This window comes from Ornithodoros turicata, chromosome 1, assembly GCF_037126465.1.
Source record: "Ornithodoros turicata isolate Travis chromosome 1, ASM3712646v1, whole genome shotgun sequence".
Lineage (NCBI taxonomy): Eukaryota > Metazoa > Arthropoda > Arachnida > Ixodida > Argasidae > Ornithodoros > Ornithodoros turicata.
Window position 1 is genome coordinate 160,369,509 of NC_088201.1, and position 26,652 is coordinate 160,396,160.

At 45.8% G+C, this 26,652-nt stretch overlaps 1 protein-coding gene across 1 annotated transcript in view; it reads left to right on the forward strand.

Moving 5' to 3' along the window:
• Window positions 1-19,815: 19,815 nt before the first annotated feature.
• Window positions 19,816-26,652, forward strand: part of LOC135372054 (adventurous-gliding motility protein Z-like) — a 66,205-nt gene continuing 59,368 nt past the window's right edge. The window contains exon 1 of the mRNA XM_064605786.1: window positions 19,816-19,957. The gene's annotated coding sequence lies outside the window, so the exon portion shown is untranslated. The remainder of the gene's footprint in view (window positions 19,958-26,652) is intronic.

A 26,652-nucleotide genomic window follows, 5' to 3' on the forward strand; every position in this document is an offset into this window, starting at 1 on the left:
TTTCCCCTAAGCCGTTCCATCACTTCTTGCGGCGTACTGTATACATTCAATTTCCGCGGTAATTATGACTCTCTTGCTGTGAGTGCATTGTGTTCATACTTAATGCATGTGTCGACGTGTGCGGACCGACTGCCGTCATTCCAGTGCACGCGTAGTAACTATAGTAGTGGAGGTCAGCGTCCTCTCCCTTTGCCGCCGAAACTAGTTTTGCCAGTCCCTCTGGAGAATTGGGGATACAAGGAATGGCCGAGCCGGAGCAATGTTTCCCCTAAGCCGTTCCATCACTTCTTGCGGCGTACTGTATACATTCAATTTCCGCAGTAATTATGACTCTCTTGCTGTGAGTGCATTGTGTTCATACTTAACGTGTGTGTCGACGTGTGCGGACCGACTGCTGCCTTTCCAATGCACGCGTAGTAAGTATAGTAGTGGAGGTCAGCGTCCTCTCCCTTTGCCGCCGAAACTAGTTTTGTCAGTCCCTCCGGAGAATTGGGGATACAAGGAATGGCCGAGCCGGAGCAATGTTTCCCCTAAGCCGTTCCATCACTTCTTGCGGCGTACTGTATACATTCAATTTCCGCAGTAATTATGACTCTCTTGCTGTGAGTGCATTGTGTTCATACTTAACGTGTGTGTCGACGTGTGCGGACCGACTGCTGCCTTTCCAATGCACGCGTAGTAAGTATAGTAGTGGAGGTCAGCGTCCTCTCCCTTTGCCGCCGAAACTAGTTTTGTCAGTCCCTCCGGAGAATTGGGGATACAAGGAATGGCCGAGCCTTAGCAATGTTTCCCCTAAGCCGTTCCGTCACTTCTTTCGGCGTACTGTATACATTCAATTTCCGCGGTAATTATGACTCTCTTGCTGCGAGTGCATTGTGTTCATATTTAATGCGTGTGTCGCTGTGTGTGGACCGACTGCTGTCATTCCAATGCACGCGCGGTAACGATAGTAGTGGAGGTCAGCGTCCTCTCCCTTTGCCACGGAAACCAGTTTTGCCAGTCCCTCCGGAGAATTGGGGATACAAGGAATGGCCGAGCCAGGAGTAGTGTTTCCCCTAAGCCGTTCCGTCACTTCTTGCGGCGTACTGTATACATTCAATTTCCGCGGTAATTATGACTCTCTTGCTGTGAGTGCATTGTGTTCATACTTAATGAGTGTGTCGATGTACCGACTGCTGTCATTCAATGCACGCGTAGTAAGTATAGTAGTGGACGTCAGCGTCCTCTCCCTTTGCCGCCGAGACCAGTTTTGACAGTCTCTCCGGAGAATTGGGGATACAACATACAGAAACGATACAGGCGACTGTGATGGCGACGGGAGTTGAACGAAGTGATTTCGTATCTGTCGTCATGAACATGAGACCAGATATCGGTTAAGCCAATGGCGTCTACAAGGCGTTCGAGTTCTCTGTACCCCCCCCCCCCCCCTACCATGCAATTAGAATGACCCGCAGGTATCATGTTTTGGTTCCCAGAAAGAAAGGTGTCTAATCGACAGAAGAAGTCCGATCGCTCAATACGACGTAGCGGCGCGTAAACATGCGCAATGCGAAATGATTTGTCGTTAAGCTGAAGCTCAAAGCTGCTGCTCCCCCATCCGTATCGTTGCCAAACCACCAGGTGGTATCCTGAAGTGACGCAAAAATTGAAATGCCGCTGCCAGCTCGCTCAGGCGAGCCACAGCTGGAGAAAGCTTTGGCCCCGTGTGAGGTTTCTACATTTTGAATGGGTCTTCCGGATAATGATTTATCTTCCTCGCTCTTCCTTGCAGCAGTGGGATATGGACGTGGGCCAATTTGGCCCAGTTGACAGGTTCCAGTCGTTCGATCTGCTCGCAGACCCCGCGCACATTTAATAAGGTAGCGATACGAAGCAAGGACACAAATAGGAGATCATAAGAACATAAACATACAAATAATAGGTAGTCAGTCAAGTGAGGTCAGGATCGTCGGGTATTGTCGATGGTTGGGTACACTTTGTTGAGGTGCTCGTGGCCAATTCGTGGCCAAGAGTCGTGGCCAATTTACGCAAGATATGCCAGTGTAATCAAAAGTCACACGAAGACTAGAGTGTATTGGCATCAAATGGAAAGCCCGTCACAGGGGCCGGCTTCCTGTAACATCTCAAACAGACTCGAACACCATTCTGAAAACCAACTCTCGCCCAGCGACTAAGGCTGTTTAGAGATTGCAATACGTGGCCGATTCGCCATATTTTTTCGCTACTATTGTAGTGGCTACCTGTTACTTCCCCGACTACGCTTCTAACGAGCATTTGGAAGGTGCAAGTGCGAATGGGCAAGTGTCATGGCGGTCGTGACAGAACGTCAACGAAAGTTATGTGGTGATGCTTGAGAAGTTAAGTAGTGAAGGTATTCGAGAGACGCTAATGTGTTATCAGCTGTATCTGGTTTGTAGCTCTGTTAGAATTGCCTCTAAACGTGGACTTCACGAGCGCCAACGTTTGTGTATGGCGCAGGATGTCTGTCTTTCAGGGGCTCGTTAGGACCGTGGTTTGAATAACCATTCTCTGTCTCAGCTGGCCGCAGTGGGTATGGACGTCACCAACGAAGACTTCACTGGTGTTCAACGTGCCGGCTGGAGGAAAAGTGCGCGGGATTCATACCGAAGACTGACAGATATTAGCCGGTACACGGCACAAGTGTTACCCGGAACATGCGTGCAATGCTGACACTCACCTGTCGAGCATGTGCAAGGTAATACAAGTGGCCGTGTCGTTCTCCTTGCATGCGAGACGAGTTGATTGTAGTTATTCGTTCGTCACGGATAGCTCGGCCTGACTGGCGTGTTGATCTCAGCCGCATTCAGTAAGATACCTCTTTGATCTCTCCTCCTACATACTTGGTACTGCTGTGGTACCAATGTACCATTTTTCTCTCCTCGCTGCATCACCTATCATCGTTTTAGTATAAGCTATAGTTCGTACCCTTTCACTGTTGTCGATAGTGACTTTTATTACACTTAATGTTGTTCCTATCCACTTTGTAATGCGTCTTTGTCGTCGTTTACTTTTTCACAGTTATGCCTTGAAGAAGAATTCCGATTCGAGGCCAGGATGGGAAGCATGGAGGAAACGCTGCACAACGGGTGACAAATGCCATATCAACATCCCCCACAAAGAGATGTAGAGCCGCTGAAATATGGTCATCATATGTCCTGAGCAACAAACAGGTCTTCATCCCAGCGAAACTTGTTTCGTAACGAGTTTCAAGCTTGCAAATAGTTTCGCAGCAGCGGCGTCGAGCCGCGTCGTTTTGTGCAATCTGTGATATTTTGACTATGTGTGGTTCTTATTCATTTTTATTTTCTCTGAGTCATTTGAACAGGGTATTTTGCACAGTCTGCAAGTCTATTCAATATTCACTGTATCACTGCCACCATTTCACAACTTTGCTGAAATAAAGTCTTCAATCCCCTTTGAAACAAATTCCGTTGACTTCAAGCTTGCCTGCCAAGCCTGCGCCGGGGAAGAGGGGAAGCAGTAGCGCGCGGGGAGGGGGAAACGACCGGAAAAGGAGGAAAAAGTGAAGCATAAAACAGACGCCACTTTTGTGGCTTCCACGAGGGAAACCACGTGGTGCGACGTCATTCCCCGCGCTTTCGCGTGGTTTCTACGTAGAAACCCCAAAATTACCGTTCTTCGGGTGTCTGTAAAGACACGATAAAAGATCCATTTCTAAGATCTTTAAAGGTGGGATCCCCGATCTTTAAAGGTGGGAAGGCCGATGTAGTGGCCAACTATAGACCGGTGTCTCTGTTGCCATCCTTTTCTAAAATATTTGAAAAGGTTATATATAAGCATTTGTTAGGCCATTTTAAGTTTTGTCTGTATGACTCGCAACATGGTTTCATGCCTAAACGATCAGTCGAGACCAACTTGGTTTCTTTTCTTGATTATGCAGCCCCGTATTTACATAGACAGGGTCAAGTCGATAGCGTCTATTTTGACTGTACCAAAGCATTTGATTTAGTGAATCATTCTCTCCTTACTCGTAAACTACACCGCTACGGTGTTTCTGTGCTGTATTGTCAGTGGTTCAGTAGCTACTTAGAAGGCAGACTGAATACAGTAAAGGTTGGTGGAGCATTTTCGAATAATTATCCTGCCTGTTCAGAAGTGCCTCAAGGATCTACATTGGGACCGCTACTTTTTAATATTTTTATAAACGAAATCGATGATGTCGTGGAAACCGCTGCAATACTTAAGATCGCCGACGACTTGAAACTGTTTATTGCTGTTTCTGATATTACTGATTGTGTGTCTCTTCAACGTGATGTTAACGCCATTTCACGCTGGTGTTCGGATAACGGGCTTGTACTAAATGCTAGCAAAACAAAAATGATGACACTAACCAACAAGGTGAACCCTATTGTTTTTACCTACACTTTGTTAGGGGACGAATTGTGCAGAGTGCCTGTTGTTAAAGACCTTGGTGTCTGGATTGATTGCCGTCTGTCCTTTAATGAACACGTCGGAAATATTGTTAAAAAAGCCTATCGTATTCTTGGCCTGATCTGTAGAACAACTTCAGATTTAAGTGACCCTGTTTGTCTACAAGTGCTTTTTAGTAGTCTTTTACTGCCTGTCATTGACTTCGGATCTGTTGCTTGGAATTGTATTGGTCGTTCTAATGTGTCTCGTCTAGACTCGGTCTTGAGGAGGTATTTGATTATCGCCTACCGGAAGTTCCCCTCTTATGTCACAACGTTTCCCTCTGGGTCTTTTTTGAGCGATCGCCGATCGAGCCGTGATATTATTTTTTTATATAAATGTATTCACAACCTTTTGGATGCTCATTCTATACTTGATCTTGTGTGTTTTCATGTACCCGCGCGCACTGTCCGACACATGCACTTGTTTTATGTAGACAACATACGTGCGAGCCAGTCGCCCACCCGCCGCATTCAGTTATACTTGAACTCGATTACTTCTGAAATTGACTTATTTTATCCTTCTTTTAAACATTTCAGACGGGAGGTTCTCAGTAACCTCAACTTGTAATTAGGGTGCACTGCAGTTCTAGGCTTTTGCTGTTTGCAGACACCACAATAAAGTATGTATATATGTAAGAGTGTACTTGTTTATTCGGAGCAGGGCGCGAGCGATGATCTTCGTCGTCGTTGTTCCTACATGTGACAATGTGGATTCCAACATGGCCGCAGCAAACATGGAGTGCATAGAGGTTGCAAGAAAGAAATATTCAGGATTCATTACACATTAGCGCTTTAGTTACGCCCAAACTAACTGGAGTTCGCGATACGCCGAACTAAAACGTGGGCATCAAGCTCGACGTCATAACACTTCGTGAAAGGCACGCATTGGATTACACCTGCAATACCCACGCATGTATGTGAAGTTCCCGGGTTCGAACTCCAGTGTCGGCTGTGCTGTCTGGGGTTTTTCTCGTGTTCTCCTGAATCGCTTCCAGACATATGTAAGTGCAGTTCCCTTACAAGTCTGCCCAGGACGCACATTGCCCACGGTCGCAAGCTGTGACGTGTCCCACCTCTGTGAGGCCGACAACGGTGAGCCATTTCAGAATCACCACCACCAGCTGATCGCTTCTGTCGTACGTATACGCACGCATGTATCTGCACGGGATGAAGCTCCGCAGTGTGAACGAAGCAGTATAGCGTACGCTACATGGGCAACATATCCTACCACAGAATTCACAAACCTGTACGCTGGGTTACCGGAAGTTAAGACCACACGGACGAACAAGAATCGCCCGACTGGTGGTGCACGCTGACACTCATGTGTTCAGCTTCATTGCCTTAGGAATATCTCTCTTCTAAGGTAAACAACATCGTCAGCGTTCTTCGTCGCCTCTCTGGAATGTCGTGGGGCCCTACGTGTGCTGACCTTAGGTTTGTCCACTGCTCACTTGTACTTGGAACGCTGCGCTACAGCCTCCCCATCTTACATGGACTAAGCAGAGCTAGTGAACGGGAGCTCCTCAACCTCCAGGCCCGCATCCTTCGCGTCTGCCTGGGCGTCCCTAAGACGACAGAGACCGTCTCCGTTCTCGCAGAGGCGAGGGAATCACTGATGCCCACCTTGCGTGACAATGAGACCCTCCGCATCTACACAAGGTATCTGACACGTCACCCACACCACTACTTGGCAGATATCGCCATGGAGTGCCCATGGTCCGCTTTCGGGTCCTGCGTTCTGCGACTGAGGACGTCTATTCCCTCGCCCTCCAACATGCCGTCCCGTCCCCCTCCCATGAGGACCCTCGCTACTCCTCCCGTCTACTCCACCATCCCTGGCGCCCTCAAAAAAGGCGACCACCCTCCAGTCGCTTTGCTCCAACTCGTGCTGGAACACCTTAATAACGTACACTCCCATGAATAGCGGTCTACACGGACGCGTCGGTCTCCGCGGGCGCCTCAACTTTAGCCGTTGTTGTGCGTTCAGAAAATTACGAACTAGCGCTCAAGCTTCCTCGCGAGGCATCATCCACCGAAGCAGAGCTCGCCGCCATCAATGAAGCCCTGAAACTTATATCAACGAGGCCCACAAACAACTGGACTGTGCTTACGGACAGCAAGGCGCGCTGCAAATATTATCTTTTCCTTGCTCCTAGATCGTCACAGACATCTGCTCCCTAGCCCTCACGACATACAGCCGTCTCACCGCATCCGGCCACAGCGTGTGGCTTCAATGGGTCCCCAGCCACATCGGCCTGCCGGGAAATACCCGCGCTGACGCTGCGGCGAGAGGCGCGCACGGGGCCGCCACCACCACAATGAGCACCACCATTCCTCTCACTCCATCAGCCTGCCTGATACAGATCCGTCGGCAGACGTCTCGCAGCACACTCGCGTTTAGCTCAAACGCTGTAGCGGCAAACACATTCCTCCATGGAACTCACCCTCTTCCAGCGGCTGTCGCGACAGGAGGAGTCGATCCTCTGTCGCCTACGCCTCGATGTTGCCCTGACCCCGCTGCTCCTCTCTAAGATGGATAGACGGACGTCCCCGATGTGTCCCTGCTGTGAGGCAGTCGCCGACATACGCCGTCTAGTGTTGCGGTCCAAGCGGTACGCCGGCCCCCGAGCTGTCCTCGCCACAAGTCTCACTTCCCTAGCCCACAGGGAACTTTCCCTGGCGACGCTGCTGGGACCTGTCCGGCACTCCAGACAGTGGGCAGTCACCCGAGCCCTCCTGTGCTACCTGAAGGACACTGGGCTGCTCAGCAGCCTTTGAGTCTTGAGCCACCCCATCAGCCACCCCACCTTGAGAGCCTTTGAGCCACCCCATCGTCCCCTGCCACTTTCTCTTTTCCTTTTCTGCTTCTTTTTTCTCTTTATTTCTTTCTTCTTTTTCTCTTTTGGGAATAGCAAGTCGGCCTTGGCCTGTCTGACCTTTCCCCCTTTCTTTATCTTTAATAAACATATCCCCCCTTATGAAGCAAATTTTAGTTCCTCCTACTCCTAAAGGTTAAAATCAAACCAAGAAGTACAGTACAAGCCAACTAACTGCAGCAAGTTTGATCTGATAGTTAACATATGAATACAGATGGACAAAACCAGTTAATCAGTTTTAAAAAAATACATAATCAAAAGGATTATGGGAGGGAGCTTTACTTAATAAAATAATAAGAGGCAATATAATAAGAATCAACAAATAATAAAAAGCCACAGGACACTGGACAGGTATATTCCTCACGCTAACAGCAAACAGGATATTGAATGATAAACCAGTGGGACCAATAACATTCCATCCACTTTTCAGCATGTGCACCTGTTCACTGGCAGGTTGCCGCTTCAACCAATGAAAAATGTCACATCGGGTGTTCCATCAATTTGTGTTTGTTTTTGTACCATACAACAAAAACAAACTGATTGTGTGAGCAAAGAGCCTTGCATTTGGTCATCAGGTCTCTGAGGCGTCCTACTCTATATAGGCACGGCTGTACCAACAACTTCTCGCTGTGTATTACTTGTGTCTGTGTGATGAAAAGGTAGACACCCTCGAAACAGGAAGATCCACATTCAGCTCACCTCAGTTTCTAACATGAGAGCTGGGTACTCAGAAAGTATCTCGGCCACTGAGAGGCACTGCGATGCATTGTTGCCTCCATCCTTTTGCTCAAACAGGCTTCTTCTCGTGGTATGAGTCCTTGCTATGGCATCCGAGATACGGCTCATGTTCCTCTCCCCAGGGCTTTTCCGCATCTCCTTGATCATGAATAGCTGATGAGCATTTATTGTTTCAGCATCCTGAGATTGGCAGTGTAAAGTCACCTGCAAAACCAGAAATCAATTTCACCATTTGACACCAATGATACCTTGGGCAATGCTGTCCGCTGTGCAAAGCTCAATAAACAGTTGGCATCTGCACTACGCTGCAAAGCATACAATTCTATGTCTCATTAGATAATGTATATCGGAACAGGTGGACAATTGAAGGCTACAGTCTTTCGGAGACAGCTTCTGGGAGCTGAGCAGCCCTGCGTCTCTTCTTGTCGCTTTCTCTTCCCAAACTTTTCACGCTGGGCCTGCACCATTTGGACTTCATTTAAAAACTTCCGCTGGTTCTTTGTTCTACTTTTGAGCTGCCACCACCATGAGTTCTGAAAATGAACAAGTACATATAAGTAGTCCTACAGTAAACTGGCACCAAGCCAAACTAGCACTGACGCTTAAAAGTAAGGAACCCCAGAATAAAAGCTACCGATGCTTTGAACAGGAAACTGATTTCCGAAGTGTAAGAACAGCCTCCCATTCAAAATATTGCCAGCTTCCATCTTGACGCCCATAGTATTTTGACCAGTTGACACATTGAGATTCGACGTAGCTTAGTTCATGCTACGCCTACTCGGGCAGCAAGTATAGAATATAATACTTACAAAGCCAGGTCCATTGATATCTCGAAGAACAGGGTAGAAAAACATCAGCAGTCGTGCCGCTTCATAATACAGATTCCTCTCTCCAGGGTACCTGAGAGCAACAAGTGGGCGCACTGTTATATTAGTGCCATACTAGCATGTATGCACTAGTGTTGGAGACATGAGGCCTGAGGTCAGTTATAAATTCTTGCAAAACATAGCAAAATAAATTGGAACTCTGATTGGTGGGCAATTACTTACTGACCAATATGGACTCAATCAAGTTATGAGAGGAGCATTTAGGTAAAATTGGGACAATAGACTTGTTCCCTTCCTTGAAAAGATGAGCTGATTTAAACCAGGTTGTTTCACGAGAGTCATATGACTGGTAATCCGCGCACACAGACAGGGAACGGGACGGACGCACGTGAAAGGGACGGATGTACCTGAGCTACCTAAACTAACTAACTAAGTCTGGGGTGCACTCATTGCATAACTGTTTTCGGCATGTCATTGCATTCGCGCGGTTTTCAAGAAAAAGGCACTTACAAGGTGTACCGGCATACATCCATGTGGAGACACCTGACGACTTTCGTTCGAAGTTCATCCGGGATGGCACCAGCCTTAACACTTTTCAATCGCTCCTGCAGGTCCAGTGGTGGTGTGGGAAAAGTATACTCCCCCGTGGCACCAGGACACGCTGCGTCGGCACTGTAGAAAAGAAGGAAAAGTAGCTAAGGTTTATAACATGCATGTAGCCAAAGCGCAATTGAGTGGTACAGAACAAACTACGTACCACCCGCACCGCGCGGGCGGAACACATTTTCAAGATAGGGCACGCTCATATCTAACCCTGCGAACGAGGCTTAGACGGAAGTGCAGCTGGTGCAGCAACGGTTGTTTCGCCTGCCGCATGGCTTCTGCCATTGCGCACCGACCTAATCAACGTCTTCGCCGTTTGTTAGTCTAACTAACCTAACCTCAAGTAGAAATTTACAAACAACAGCGTAATTCATTACTGGCGCACGCGCGAGTTCCGGTTGGCCTCGTTCCCAGGGCCAAGATGGCGGGTTGCCCTATCTTGAATGGTTTTGCACACACTTGTATACCTGCATACCTGTATACACACTGCATGCACACGTGTATACCTCTGCTATCCGAAAATGTAGCGTGCCCATTGAGAGTGGCCGGCGAGTGGATTCTCGAAGATTTGACGCGTGCTCTGACACGGGTAAATTCAGTCACGTTTTCTAGTCGGAAATATTTAATACGGCTTCTTCATAAGCACGAACTCCTATAAAAGTGGAAAGTCGGCAGTGGACCAGATAACAGAAAAATAAATATCAAACTGTTATATTACAAAGCAAAACGTCGCTAAATATATAGGACAAAATCGCTAAAGTGTTGCTTGGGCCGTTGCGGGCTGCCGATTTGATAAAACTGACAATTTAAAAAAAAAGCACATGACGACGTGACATTATAGAAAACGTACAGCGACTTGCAGACGAGGGAGGGAGGTCTGACGCACAAACGGTTGACGTAAATAGAACGGAAAAAACGAGTGCGCGAAACAAATTATCGTCCTAACCATAATAGACACGGTGAATTGCTGTGTTACGACTTACGCAACGACATTGACGGTCACCCCAACTCCTTCCGCAACAGGACCATCGCGTGATGGCGAGGCTGCTTTCTTGGAAATCAGCTTCATCTTATCGTTGTCTGTCACTGTGCTGTCATCTCCAAAGTCGAGATATTCTTCAAATCCCTTATCGTAGACCTGGTTTAATACAGATAGCTTTGGTCACAGACATGTGAAATCAAAACAAACCGACTTACTTGGATCTGCAAGTTGTCATCCACCAGATAGCTCAGATCCGTTTCCAAAAGGGCTACTAAGATGTCGATCCTTCGCCGTTTGTCCCCAACAAATATTACTCGTTTCTTTTCGCCGAAAACTGCGAGACGTGACGCCGCCATCCCCTCGGATCCACGAAACGTGTGGAAGTGACTCCAGTGCGGTGCGATGCTTGGTTTATGTAGGTCAGAACTTGAGGACAGTAGGAGAAGTACCAACCAACCACTGGCACTGACATATGTGTCCTTTGTAGAGTCTCGTGTCAAAGAAAGGTAGTATGACTCATGGGGGTTATGGGAATCGGGGAAGACGGTCAGGCAAAATGGGGGCACAAAAGGCGGGAGGCCTCAGAAAAATGGCCAGTCAGCAATTGATCCGGCCTCCTCATTTCTTGCAGTCTATGTAAACGACTTTATTGGGGTTAGGGGAAACATGGAGGATGTTAGCGTCGTTATTCTGCTCGTTATTTTCTGCACTAATTGTGTTTTTTTTCTTTTTTAGGTGAACAATACGAGTAGTGAGACTATGCAAAAGTATATTTTAAGCTGAAAATTTACGTGTTGGGTGGAATGGATAGTTGGAACCAAACATCAAAATATGCTTCCTTTTTTTTCTTTCTCTTTTCTTTCTTTTTTTTCAGTGTGCGCAAGTGAAATTCCTTGTATGTATTTGGGGTCCAGGAAAAAAATATACCCAGAAACAAATGTCCCCGAAAGAAATGTCCCCAGTGGCGAGCGGCTTCGATGTCCCCCGTTTTTAGTCTCTTGGAATGAATGGTTGTTTTTCTCAATATCGGGGCATACTCCGAACCGCTAAAAAATATATTCGCGTATCTAAAGATGATTTTGCAAACCATAAGATTTAATTATGTCTTCAGTCTTCAAACAAGCAGTTAGATAAACAAAATTAAATTAGTTAAAAAAGAAGGCTTCACGTGCATTTGTGCAACATTTTCTGACTTATTTTGTCCTATTCTGGTACACACAAGACATCTCACGCGTTGTCAGTGTAAGCCATCAACAACATCTTGCTCAAAAAGAGGAAGAAAAACAAAGTTGCGGGGGTTTTCAGCAAACGCGTTTTCGTTGAAACTCATTTAAAAAAGAAATAAATGAATAAACGTTTCATCAAATGTGCGTGTCGTCCGCGTCCGGCAAAGGAACTGACAAAAGCTAGCCAGACTAACCTAAGCCCTTGAATGACCTAACCTAACTTAACTCGGTGGTGGTGGTGGTGGTGGTGATAGGGCTTGCCATTGACGGCCTCACGTATGAAGTTCTCGGTGAAATGGGTCTATTGAGAAAAAAGCGGCTCCATCACCGCCCTCCAGCCCTCATCCGAACATACAGGGTGGTTCAAGATAAACTTCCCCAATTCAACACGTACGGAGAAAATAAAGGTTGCATGCCGGACAACAAAATTTTCGGCGATGATGCACAGGTACCTCAAAAATTGTTCAAACCACTTTCATGTTCGAGATACGGAAGACTATTAAACACCGGGAACCGCATTAAAATTTGTCTTTTAGCGATATTGTATTGAGTAACAAGTTCGGTTCTTTGCCTTCTCTGACCTTGAATTTCTCTCTCCCTACTGCTTTTATTTTTGCCGTTTCAAGTAATACTCAGCAGTCAACACCTCGCGTCATTTCCATTACATCCATTTCGGAACGCCAGTCTGTCTACATTGGTAAGCGAGAATGTCGGAATGTCCATCCAAATCGAATCCACAGCCAACACATTCAGCCATGACTTCATTTTCTACAGATTCTTTTCCCCCTCTCCGTATGGTCAAGCGTGTGCAGTCAGGGGACTTTATAGCTCACTGGATTTGAGACTTTGCAGCCATGTTGTGACTGCGGTCACGGTTGCGAGAAGTGGCGCAGTTGCTTGTTACCCTGTGTGATTGATTTGCCGGCGAACTCTCGAAAGTTGAACAAAGGCCGACAGATTTTGAAGATGTACACTTGCTCAAGTTGTGCGTACTTCTCCCCTGTCTATCGCTCTGTTATGTACCACATCGCACTGGTGCATTCGAACGAAAAGGGCTTTAGCGTGACATGCGGACTCAACGGTTGCAGGAATACGTTCACGAAGTACGACACGTACCGCAAACACGTGCAGAGAAAGCACAGGGGTGTGGTGCCGCAAATGAGAAGAAGTGCAGCGTCCACTGTCGAAAACAGCGCTGACGTCGACGGAGGCGTACCCGACGAAGGTGAAATGGATGCGGGACCGCCACCGCCGAGTGCGGGGGACCACGAATCTCACGATTCTAGGTCTTACATGAGTGACGTGCTCAACAAAATGAAGAGGCATCAAGCGCTGTTCAGCTTGAAATTGACGGAGGGCCACACGCTTCCTCATAGTGTTTGTTACGGAATTTTCAAGGACGTCAAGGTGCTCTTTGAACTTCTCCTAGAAGCCTGCAGGACTTACTTGGACTTGCTTGTCTCCAGTGAAGGCGTCGCTGTGACTTCTGAACATGACCTGTGGTCAATTTTTTCGAATGACATGGTGGACATGTCGTGGGATGTGATTGAGTCAGAGCACGCGCGACTGAATTATGTGAAGCAGCACTTCCCTTTTGTAGAGCCATGAGAAGTCACCTTGGATGCAAGCTACCAAGCACGATCACGTAGACCAGTATTTTACTATGAGCCTATTGAAGACATGCTGAGAAACCTTGTCTCAGCTGACCTGGGAAGCCGTCTCATCACAAGGCAACAGCAGAGTGCTACATGTGTTCCCCCAAATCAAGTGTTTACAGACGTGTGCGACGGAAGCTTCGTTAAATCTCGTGTACTGATCGATGAAAGTGCTGCTGCCACAATACTGCTCTTGTTGTACACTGATGAGCTGGAGGTAGTCAATCCCCTTGGTGGTGCCAGTGGAGTACATAAAGTTATCGTTGTATATGCCAGCTTGCTGAACTTACACCCCAAATATAGGTCAAGGCTAAGCTCAATCTACCTTGTCCTTGTGACGAAGTACCCACTTGTAAAGCAGTATGGCCTCCATAAAATCCTGGAACCGCTGATCACAGATCTGAATTCCCTGCAGTCCAATGGAATTCAAGTCACACTAAATGGGTCAAGTGTTCGTTTCAGAGCTCTTGTTGTTGGGTTCAGCGGTGACAACCTCTCCATGAACAGGCTGGGGGGATTCTCTTGTGGTTTTGTTTCTGGCCGAATATGTCCGTATTGTCTGGCAAGCATAAGAAGCTGTCGTCACTTAGAGAAGAAAGCCAGCGCACACTGAGAACTGCTGAAGTGCATAACAGTCATGTTGCAGCTGTCGAGTTGAGCCCAGACAATTTCAGGCTCTATGGTGTGAAAGAACGCTCGTGCCTCCTTGCATTGGACGAGTTTGATGTAACAAGTCAACTTCTTCCAGACTTGATGCATGATGTTCTGGAAGGCGTTATTAATGTCGTCCTTAAAGCTGTGTTAAACTCACTGTTGTCTTCAAAAGTGCTCTCCAGAGCTGACTTGAATGTGGTGGAACAGTTTCACTATGAACGCCATGACAAGGAGAACAAGCCCCTTGCTATACCCCTCATGAACACCAACAAATTTCGGAACACCAAGGGTACAGCCAGCCAAAAACTTTGCCTCTTCCGTCTAATTCCTCAGTTTTTTGCAGACAAAGTCCCAGAGGGAAACTCAGACTGGGAAGTGTGTCTCCAGTATCGCGAGATTGTGAATATTTTGTTGTCCGACAAAATACCTGGGGACTGTGTGAACTATCTTGAAGTGCAGATAGCATCATTCCTTAGGGCATTTGTTCATACATACACGGAAGAGGAAATCACACCAAAATTACACTACCTCGTCCACTATCCCCGTTATATATCGCTGTTTGGACCCCCACGAAACTTCTGGTCTATGAGGTTTGAAGCCAAGCATGCTAAACTCAAGACAATCGCAGTGCGGGCAAGAAGCTTCCTCAATGTTGGAAAGACAATAGCCACGAGAGTGCAACTGGGACAGTGTTATGATGCCCTCTGCACTGAGATCAGTAACCCCTTAAGTGTTCCTATCGTTAAGGATGTGCAATGGGAGAGTCTGCCCACTTTGATCAAAGACAGTTTTCCTGTGACACCACTGCCTGAAGAGAGAATTCAAAAAAACAAGAAGTGCCACCATTGATTCGTGCATGTACAATGAGGGGGACATTCTTTGCACCAAATTAAAAAAATGGAGCTCCTGTTTTTGGACAGATAATATGGGTCATAATTTTCAGATGGTCACTCCTTATGTTTCTTAGAGTCATGCACACGTCTGGTTTCTTACGCCATATGCAGTCGTACCAGGTGGAGTTTACAGACTGTAGTGTACAACTCTCCCCTGGAGAAGAATACAGCTACCACCCGTTAGACCTGTACACGCGTGGGCGGGGGTATGAGATCATACCGCAGTTTGAGTTGTTTGAACCATTATAGGAATATAGTCTCGTGTATGTTCGCTGTTCAGTCACTGTTCCAACTTTTTGCGTACACTTAGTTTATTGTGTATGTTTCTGATTTTGTTAAGTCTCATTTTGTCGGTGCTGTTCAGAGAACATTGATCATTGTTTCAGTTGATATTTCACTTGCTTCATTTTTTCAAACTGTGCGTGCATGTCGTATTTTGGTTTCTTCGTTTTCCGGTTCAGTCCTATATTTTCTTTCGAAACACACTTTCCATACAAGCTATAGTAATGGTAATGACTAGAGCCCGGATTCCTAGGCAAACGCTTATTTTTTTCTTGTGGTTGTAATAGTGCCTTTTCAATACAGGAGCATGAATTGGGTGCTGGAGGTCCTCCTGTATAGTTCTTATAGTGCATATAAATACGCCATATACATATATACATACGCCAAAGTAGGCACTAACGCCTAAATGCCTATTTAGGCGTTAGTGCCTACTTTGGCGTATGTGCCTAAAACACCGATTAAACATCGAAAAATGCCTATAATGGCCCTTACGAAGTGACGATAGTCCGTTGTGCAAGTGAAATTGACATCGGTCACCTCGCACGACATTTTGAAACCATCGATATCTTAAAGGTACTGGAATGTAAGCTGGGAATTGAAAATCGGTTACTCAGTACAGTCACTTAGTCGCACAGCCTTTCTCTCCTTTCCAGAATTGTGTTGTTATTGCGTGGGTCGCTATAATAAAATATAGGCACGTTTCGTAATGGTTCTGTCAAAATCTAGAACTCAGTGCTATTGCGTGCTTACATCTAAAAGAGCTTTTTAATTTCCTTATCTCTTCTTTTTACTGTAAGTTTTTTTTGTGTGTGCAACGAATTTGACACACGGTAAAATGCTGGAGAGGGGATGTGACGTACGAAGGTAGGTAAAATCCATACGGTTTGACAACCTTGGGATGCTACCCTCTTTTCGTGCAATCGGTTCCAACAAGTCACACGAGCGAAGAATGATGCCCCGTCCAGTGTGAGGAGACATGATCCCCCCTGTTGCGAGCCTTGTGGTCATGCTGAAAACGAATTCTAGAAAGTGGGTCTTAAAAAATTCGAGGACTAAGAAAATTGCGACTATAGCTTTCGATGCTCGAAGCTCAGTTTTGGATTTCGTGCAGCAGAAAGATTAGCGAAACAGTCACAACTCCTATTTACGGTATTGTTCTTGCGGATGGAACTGATTTATTCACTTTGTTTTTAATCCACTTGGTATTTACTGATTTATTCACTTTGTTTTTAATCCACTTGTTATTTACTGATTTATTCACTTTCAGTGCTACAGATAAAAAAAGGCGACAATTTATAGTGCCTATAATGCCATTATCGGTGCATAAATCTGAATTTTTAGGGCCTTTTATAGGAGCTAAAACAAAGCTTGTTCTTGCCTAAAAATCCGGGCTCTAGTAATGACGTATCTGGGATGTGACTTATTCCAGGTTTCACCTATTCCCAAATGCACATTGAATAATGAGTAGTGTTAAGTTCTGTGTTTGTTAATATTATTGTCTTCACAATATGTATATGATTTTGTGCTTTTCTAAGTGGCCCCAGCCTGCAGCATTATGGCGCGTATGGTATGCTTTTATTTTTTGTTTATCACAAGGGTCTCGGCCTTGCTCTTTGATAACAAAACCGCACCTGTGACGACACGCTAATGGGTTGTGTCGCAGTTGGGACTTAGACTAAGGGAATCGCAAGGACGTCTCGCTCACGCGAAGGTTGACTTCCTTTGTATATTAGGAAGAGTGTCTGGGGACAGGCTAATCCGCTGTTTCCTTGTGGTTTAGGGATTGCCACTAATGTACTTGCTTTTAGTTATGACAATTGTGTTTACGGCTAAGTGTCTTTTAAGCAAGCTCTTCCGGAGTACATTTTATTGGCTGCATGGATTTTTGATGTGCCCAATCAGGGTATTGGGAAAGTGCAGTCATCAATTGTGATTCGTTGGAAACGTTTGGGCTGTACACTGATGGTTGTAAATAAAAGGGCCCGGACAAACAATGGAAGGAAGACTGGACAGCGGAAGGCTACACCTGAGTTTGGGGAAGAGACAATCAGTCTCGACCTGAGGTAACGTGTACTATGTATATACTGTAATTAAACAGTTATTGTTGCTAGTATACCCTGGAATGGTTTCTGCTCGCTCCGTGACGGACTCGCGTCATCCCACCACCACCACCCCTTCACGACAACTTCTACCAGGGCGCCTTCGTTTCTTCAACGGTGAAAGCCCGGGCAGAAAGTTGACTAGTAGCATACCTGGTTTCTCGTAACATTACTATACCCAAATTAAAATCCTGAAAATGAAGAACCATGCAGACATACTATCTGGTGGTGTTCAGAGGACATTTCTTTGTTGCGTAACAGTATGAGCACTTGAGCTGAATGCATCAAAACATGAAAGCTTACCATAAGCATTGTATAGATTTTCATTGGCTGTACGCAATCTTTTGGCCAATTGGTTTTGTACATGTTTGGGTAATATTGCCTGCAGTAAATGCGAAAAAAAGAAGACACTTGCATAATGGAATAATGTGTCGGACTAAGCATCCGTCGTGTGATTAGTGTTGGTAACAAATGATGCAACACAAACATCTGAAACTACTTTGGTTTGTCAATCTCTCTGTCACTTTCTCTATGTCACCTCTCTACAGGTAGAGCGAACGGTTTTGGCAAACACATGAATTCAGTCATGTCTTGGTTATCCGGACACCTCCGTGCCAGTCCCCTGTCATCCGAATGAGTTTCGAGATAACCGAATCGAGTGAAACTGTGGCACGCTATGGAACACTCGCAGCCAAGTGCTGAACCTTGCTTATGTAAAGCAGTTTCGTTAATGATGCCAAACTGAAGGCAAAGCCACTTGCAGTGGAATGTTGTAGATCACAGTTTGGATAGCCGACCAAATATTAGCCACTATTATGGCTTTCTGGAGAGCACTCCTACGGCCTTTCTATTTGGGTCTAAAAGGAATGACCTTTGAGAAAAAGAGGCTAAAAAGTAGAACAGGAGGCTTCCAGGAGGGATGACTAGAGTCACTCAAAATAACAAGCCTCTGGAATTGCCACCAAATGCTGCGGACAGAGGCTGTTGACAAGTTTCCAGGATAAGTGAATCAGAATAACACTGGTTTTGGACGATTGGTTCTGAACAAAAAGCAATGGTAGCAAGTTCATTCCCATTAACAAGTCCGAACAACTAGTATTCTGGATAACAGACATGGCTATGGCTGCCGTCGAAAAAAAACTGACAGCTATAGGACTTGAATCTGCACCTCTTGATTACCGGACCTGACTACCAGCTATTTTCTTTCGTTGTGGCAAATTGTAAACCAGCCAGAAATACAGTCAATGTGCTAGGCTGTTCACTGTGAATTGGCTAAACAAGGTTAATAACATGTGACAAAACTTTAAGAACGCTCAAGCTTCGCCAGGCTCTGGTTGCGCAACCCGAGTTGCAGGAGTTGCAGAGCCGATCGCTTCGCGATTTCTCCTGCACCTCTAGCAGCTGCAACATGTCAATCACACGGCTCCGCCTTGCAAGCACGACCGATCAGGAAGACTTCGATGCGTCAGTTATTGCAGCGGCGGTACGCTAGACGGAAGTCATCACTGACCAGTGGAAATTATGCAAAATTATCAAACCCGCAAGGGATTGAAGCCGTAACGAGCGGAAATCGCTGTGTGATTGGACGAAAATGATGACAATGATGTTTTTTCGCGCCATCTGGCGAGCTCGGTAACAACTACGTCATTCTGTTCCGTTGTCTAGGATGTCTTGTCTCATCGCAATCGGACTGCGGGGTTTCGTAACCAATCCGACCTCATTCAATCACACGCGGTACTGACGCTATACACGACGACGATGTTACACGAGTCCATAATTTTTACATGAAGTGCACTCCATTGCTTGAAACAGGCATTTCGCCCCCAACCGTTCAACGAAAATGGAAAAGAAGGGGGAGTAAAATCGCCACTGAGGGTGTTACTTTGCAAATCCAGGGAGTAGAAGGTTAAGGATGGAGTAACCAACTGGGAGGTGGAGTCACGAGGGAGTAAAAGTCGCCGGTTACTCCCTCGTTACTCCTTTTTTTTTTGGAGTGTAGTATAAGGCTACGTTCACGATACCGCATGCTATGTGAGGATTCAAGAACTGGGCTCACAGCGCAAGTTTCACGCGTATTTGTTTTATTGTGGAAGAATATTTGTAGAAAGTATTTCTAAATTAATAAACATTCTGAGGAAGGTACTGTGGCGCACAGCGTTTTTTTTTTCTTTTTGCAGACGTTTATTCTTAGCTACAGTAACAGACAACGTTGCTTAAGTGACAGTTGCTTAAGCCTGTAGCGAGCCCGTAATGAAAATGACATTCGCTTCTTTGGAGTGCATTTCATAAGAATGACGCTAAATTAACCGGTGCGACGGGGATATTGGTACGTGTGACGGGATTTAATTTGGAGTTGCTCCACTTCTTTAAACTAAATCCATGCGGGATACTTTCTAATCAGTCCGGTATAGGTTACCAAAGCATTGAAGCTTTACCGCATTGTGTCAGCAAAGAGAACTATGGAATGCTGCCAAGAGATATCGCGGTAAGAAAATAGGTTGGGTTGCAGTATAAGTACGGGTCAGACACTGCATGAGCAAATACCTGTTTCCTATCGTGGTCGCAGATAGCAATGAAATGTATGAGGGGGCAGAGGACAGTATATGTTAACCTCGAGACCGAGCTCTGGCGTTCAGTGTGGGGAGGTACCGTCTACGTTTACACTACAGTGAGTTCATAGATGTTCTATTTTTCACGCTGTTCCTTCTTCACTGAATACTGTTCTTACACTCTCTAAACCTTGCGTTGGACGGTGATTCGAATGAAAAGAGTAAACGGGTTTGTACTAATTGCTATCTGCATGTGGGTTAAAGTGCGTGTGGGGTGCAGCTCTTTGTCGGGATTCGGAACTACAGGATTTTGGAATTAGTGAAAGCGTTTGAAAGACAAGTATTTCGTGCAAGTGAAAGCACTTCATCTATTGGATCTAAAAATATAAGAATTTTAAAATTGTGTGGAGTTGTGTGGTCTAGAACCATTTTTGATATGCATTTGAACAACATAATCTGAACCTCTTCTAGCTGATTGCGCCTAGCTGTGTGTCGGGTTCCACAGGGGGGGGGGGGGGGGACACCACCACTGCCATGTATTTTTATGCTCTTTGAACGAACCTTGCGTAATCTCGCAAAATTTTACGTGTGTCTCCCGGAGTTTGGGGTATTTGGGGTTTGGGGTGATCAAGAAAGGATATTGCCTATCACATGTGACCAGAACAAGACGGTGATTTTGTTGGGTTCCGACAGGTTGCGTTTTACTGGATGGATAAAGCACACAAAAGACGCCATGAGGAGAGACAGCTGTGTATTTTCGCGTGAACAGACAAGCTTTAGCTGTTACTTTTTTGACCCCTATCGTGGGAGTATCCCCACTCGTGGTTGACGTGAGAGGCATAGACGATTGTGTCGAAGGTGAAGAGAGAGAAAAAAACCGCATTAGGGTAGCTACGAATATCGCGGGTGGCGCCACCTTGCCTATGCCTCGTGGTCGTTAGCACACCGGGATGCGGGTTTCTATGTTTCCTCTGCAGTCTACGGGCAGTCTGCAATGATGATTCTGTTTCAAAGTGTATAGATTTGTGTAGCTTCCCTTTCTTTTCTGAGTAGCCCGTCCTGGAGTATAGCCAGTCCCGAGTGGCTTGAGACTACCATCTCCATTTTTTCTATTTTTTATATATAATTGGGCGTTTACGTCGCGAGACATCTGAGATCATGAGCGACGCCACAGCGGTCGGTCTGTGGATTGCTTTTGCCCACCTGAGAGTTCTTTAACGTGCGATGAAAGCTCATCACACAGCACCCCGTATTTAACGTCCCTCGCGGAAGACGGCATGTCTAAGCAACTTGTACCCTGCCACCAAGTTGCTGGCGTCCTCGGCCGGGTTCGAACCCATTTTTTTTTACAAATCAATCAATCATTGAAATTAACTGCCATTGAACATGCGCGCGAGCAACTCCGCAGAGAACATTAGATCCCATGTTCGCTGACAGCTTGGCACGATTGGTGGTGCAACCCAATGTTCGATCCAGAGCCGTTTATTAGGAAAGTTTGGCCATTGGGATGTTTCTGTTTCAATGAACGTCATTTTACGTCACAAGTCGGGTGGCGTCATTTTGGAGCGGACGTACAGCCTTGAAATATACACGTCCCGCCGTGGTTCGTCTTTACCCAAGCAGCACAATGTAGTGAAAGTCGAATGCAATAGGGGTGGACGGTATGTGTCTTGTCAATGTTCCTTAGTTTCAAGAGTCTGTTCAAGGTCACCGTCCACCCCTATTGCACTCGACTCTCAGTACATTGTGCTGCTTGGGTAATTCCGGCGAAGTGGCAGGAGTTCAAACTCAAATTCCAAAAACAAATGTGTTGCTCTGTGACAGTTTGAACAGGCCGACAAACATTACGTGTAACATGCATCACGGCGCAATTATTTTTGATAACGTACGTCGGGTTCTGATACGGAGATTCGCTTCAAAACGCTTGCTGACACATTGCAAAAGCATTACACACTTCGTACGAGCAGGCTACTTGATAACTGAGAGGCTGGTTGTAGCTTGCCATCAGCAACCAAACGATTACGGACACACGCACACAGTTCTCCGAATCTGATATCCAGTGGACTTTTCCCTGTCTCTGATAGCCGTTAGCCGTGGTTATTTTACTGGATTGCAACGCACGCGGCGTTTGATTGCGACACGTATTCCTTTCAATTTGGGATCCTTTCAATTGGGTTTTGGGTACCTTTTAGGGTATAAACGTCTTATCCAAGGGCGCATACCTGTTGAGGTAGAAACACTATACCTCCTTCGATGTACCGTAACTTTATACCTACCTTAATGTATATGGTATGCACCCCAAGGTATGAACATATATCCCCTAGAAGGTATATTTTTAAACCGTGGGTAATCTTGGAAAATGAGAATACTCGATTAATTTCAGCGCTATATCAGAGTGGCACATTCCTAATCCATCTCGTAGCAAAATCAGAATAATGTAATATTGAGTGACATGTGCATTAATAACAACTTCCTCGAGAAGAACAGAGAGGAAGAAAGTACCTGGACGCGCTCGCGCGACAAAGTCATATTCAGAAAGTGCAGGTGTATACCGGAAAGGAGAGTTCGTGCAGATTACTCGCCATTCAAAAAGCAACGTGCGAGGATTTGATACTTGGTGGAAAACAGATACTGAAATAGTACGCCGTGTGTGTGTGGCGGGGGGGGGGGGGGTGATGCAGGGGGAAGGTGCGTCAAGCCTCCTCTGAAGAGGCGGCTCGATGCACCAAGAGGAGAGAAAAGAGGGGAGGTTGAAAGAGGGAGAGGAGAGATGACGGTGATACAGGAGAGAGAGAGGCGTGCTAACCCTCTTGCTCTAGGACGTGGGTAGTCCCAGACGAGCACCACCACAGAAAATATGCGAGCGTCCCTTGGTATTCCTCAACGGGATACTCCCTGTACCACGGTAACCGCCAATATTATTGGCGAAGCTACCTCATGAATACGCCGTGACTTCGCAAAATGTGGGGCAGCCTTCACCCGATGAGCAAATATATGAGTGAGAACGCGTAGATTTGGTCAGTTCAAGAACAAATAGCATGCTGCTATAAATCGCTCCTCCTATTAATTAAGATGCAACTGCATTACTGACTGTGTTTCTTCATTCAATTACCGCTTAATTGAGATTATACTGTATCCACCACAAATTAGTCTGTTAGCACATGATCTTAGCTAAAGATATACAAAATGCGGAAGATGTAAACGTAGGAGACAAGTACCTTATTGTGCCCTCAACTGCCGTGGAAGGTATAGGCTCGGGGGACTTATACCTTCACGTACGTGTTGACCATATGGTGTAGTATACCTCTTCTATCCAGGAGTCGAAACCGGAACTGAACCGTAGCCGAAAACCGCAAAAAACGTAATTTTTTGCTGAACCAAATCTGAACCGAATCGTAAAAATTTTTTCTCTCCCCTTGAACGAACCGGAACTGAACCCAAAAAAATTGATACGGTAACTGGTTCAGCAGACTGTAGAAACGCCTATACATTCCCACTCGACTGTCGCCCACCAGGTCCTTGCATCGCTCGGAATCTTGCCGAATTCACAGAGCGGATATAACAAATTGAAAAACCAAGAACCATGAACCTCCTACAGCCTCCCCTCCAAAAGGTTCACGACATCCCTGTACATTTTTGTGACTCGAGGTGTAAGAAAAAAAAAGAAATATATACATATTTGTAAGTCAAACGTCGCCTTGCCAGTACTGGACAGCTGTTTCGGCCTGGCATGGCGACGTTTGACTTACAAACATATGCTATACGTGCAGCCAAAGAGCTCCTGCTAATTTTTCCCCCTTATATATATATATATATATATATATATAGGGTGAGGTAAAATGATTATCAAACGGCCACGAAGTTTTACAGAAGTTCAAAAAAAGACGCGGAAACATATTTTAGGGAAGTTACAAACACTAGTTTATTGCATAGGGAGACGTTAAAAAGGATAAGGGGTCGACGTTTCGACAGTGGCACTGTCTTCGTCAGGACAAAAGATGCGTAGCTGGTTACACATTACTTAAATAGGTTTGGTACATGACGTCATAATTGGTACGGGCACGCCACAGGCGTTTGTCAATGAGTCAGATTCGGGAATATTCCAGAAGGTCAAGTCCGGGTGGTGATGTCATTCGCCGTAGGTCACTGTCCGCTTTGGGGAAAATTCTGGGCATGATGAGCGCTGCTTCAAACTTCGCTGAAAAAAAAAAAACAGAAGGAAAGAAACAAAACAGAAAGGAAACGAAAAGGAAGAAAGTGTAGCTCATCTAGGCGGCCAGATTTCTTACCGTTGAAAGTGCTCCCAGATCTTCGTTAATGGTTGATTGGAATTTGTAAATGAGATAAGATTCGCGTTGTTCCCTGCACCGATCTGAGCTAAAATTTGACTGGAGAGGAAAAAGTGATTTTCCTGGTTGCTTGAAATGGCGAGAGACCGGGAGGTTTGGCTTTTTTGTAACGTCAGATCAGTGGTTGTTGAACCTGATCCGAAATGATGTTTTAGTCTGACCAACGTATTGTCCTTGGCACATGCCGCACTGAATGGCATAAATGACATTAGATGAATTACAGTCGAAGTCACCATTAATTTTGACGGAGAAATTGGAATTAGTACTTTTAAGCACTTGGGTGCTTTGCATTAATTTGCATATTTGACACCTGCGACCATCGCATGGGTGACAGCCGTTCCCTGGATGCGCTGCTTTGCTAACCTTGGAGCTAACTAGATTATCGTGCAGGTTGCGCGAGCGCTTGTAGGTTACCCACGGTGGCTGAGGAAAAATTTGTCCCATGCGCTCCGATTGGAGAAGGATACTATGGTGACGGTTTAGTATATTGTTAACGCTTGGAATATTGCTGCTAAATATTAAGATGAGGTTGACGAAACCATTATCTAACACGCGTTTGTGGTCTTGGAACAGGGCTTTGCGATCTGCTTTGCAGGCATTGTTTAGAGCGTCGTCAACTAGGCTAGGTGCAAATTGACGACCGATGAATGTTTCCCTAAGTTGAGCTAGATTTCTGTCCAAGTCATCGTCACTGGAACAGATGCGCCTGTATCGAAGTGCTTGGCTGTAAGGGATGGCAAGCTTAGTATGACGCGGGTGACAACTCTTAAATGCTAGATACTGTTGAGAGTCCGTAGGTTTACGGAACAGGTTTGTGGACAAGACCCCGTTGGTTAACTTTACTTGGACATCGAGAAAGTTAACAGTTAGAGGGGAATAAGAATGCGTGAACTTGATGGCCGGATGTGCTTTGTTAAAGTCGATGATAAATGTGATTAGGTCATCTTCTGAGTGTGGCCACACCATGAAGATGTCGTCGAGGAACCGCTTGTAAAGCGTGGGCTTCTTTAGGCGCTTACACAGAAATTCCTCCTCTAGAGCTCCCATAAAAATATTTGCATAGTTAGGTGCCATTTTTGTACCCATAGCCGTGCCATGAACTTGCAAGTAGTGCTTACCGTCAAATTCGAAGTTGTTATTTTTCAGAATAAGATTGAGAAATGTGCATAGGACACAAGGATCGTATGCGGTATCAGAATATTTTGAAAATGCCCTTTCGGCTGCAGCAATGCCATCTTCGTGGGGGATGTTAGTATATAGCGAGGAAACGTCTAGCGTGACTAGCAAACTGGAAGAAGGAGGCTGACATTCACTTAAAACTTGAAGAAAGTGATTGGTGTCCTTAATGTAGGATGGTAGTTTAGGAGGTATATCTTTAAGAAGGTGGTCAACAAAGCTTGAAATGTTCTCGGTAGCTGTACCGTTGCATGAAACTATTGGGCGCCCTGGATTTCCAGGTTTATGAATTTTAGGGAGCATATAGAACCTGCCCGCTGCGGGGTCTTTGGGGAGTAGATAATCGTATAGGGTGGAATCTATCTTTTTACTTGCTTTTAGATCTTTTAGACTGCGGATAATATGAGCCGTAATTTCCTCTGCCATTAACCTTAAATGCCTTCCGCCATTAACCTTAAACCCACCTTTCCCCTAAAATCTGCACATCAGAATAAGTGGAACGAGATCCTCAACAATGCTTCGGCCGCGATAATCAAAGTGCTTATATCCCATTGTGAGGACGCCATAGCCCAATCATCCCAGCAGGTGAAAACTATCGATGGTAAATCTGTCTTAACAGACAACCACCAGTTAGAATTAGCACAATACGCAAAAGAAAGGGAAGAGGCAATTCGCAATGCTAAGCGGAGGAAGCTAGTCAGGGACAACGTTAATACTCCAGCTACGCTTGAACCCAGTGTGTCACCTCAGGACTGTGGTCATATAAGTAATGCAGGTACAACTAATACTCCATCGCAAAATCATCATCTGCTTGCTAGAAAAACAGGTCCCATCCCAGCAGCCTCATCTGCAGAGATGCTACCTCAGAAGTCCCATAACGTCGTTAATTTATCGTCCCACGAACTTACCGATTCGGAAATCTCACTACTCAGCCGTGGCCTCTCATTCTGCCCCACTAACAACAAGCTAGATGAATACCAACTTTATCTGGACTTAGATAATTTCGCCCGCCGTCTACGCCTGAAGGAATACTTTCATGACAAACCTAAGTCAGATTCCAACCCATTTAAACCGCTTTCCAACTTTACGCCAGAGGCTAACCGTGAAAAGGCTCTGGACATGTACATCCGTGCAGTTCAAAAAGATATCATTAACGCTTACAATAAATCATACAACAGCAAATCGAAGCCAACTCTAACACCGGCTGAGCAGCGCAGCCTTTCTGAACTTCGGGACCGCAGTGACATAGTCATTAAAAAAGCTGTTAAAGGTGGTGCAATCGTAGTAAT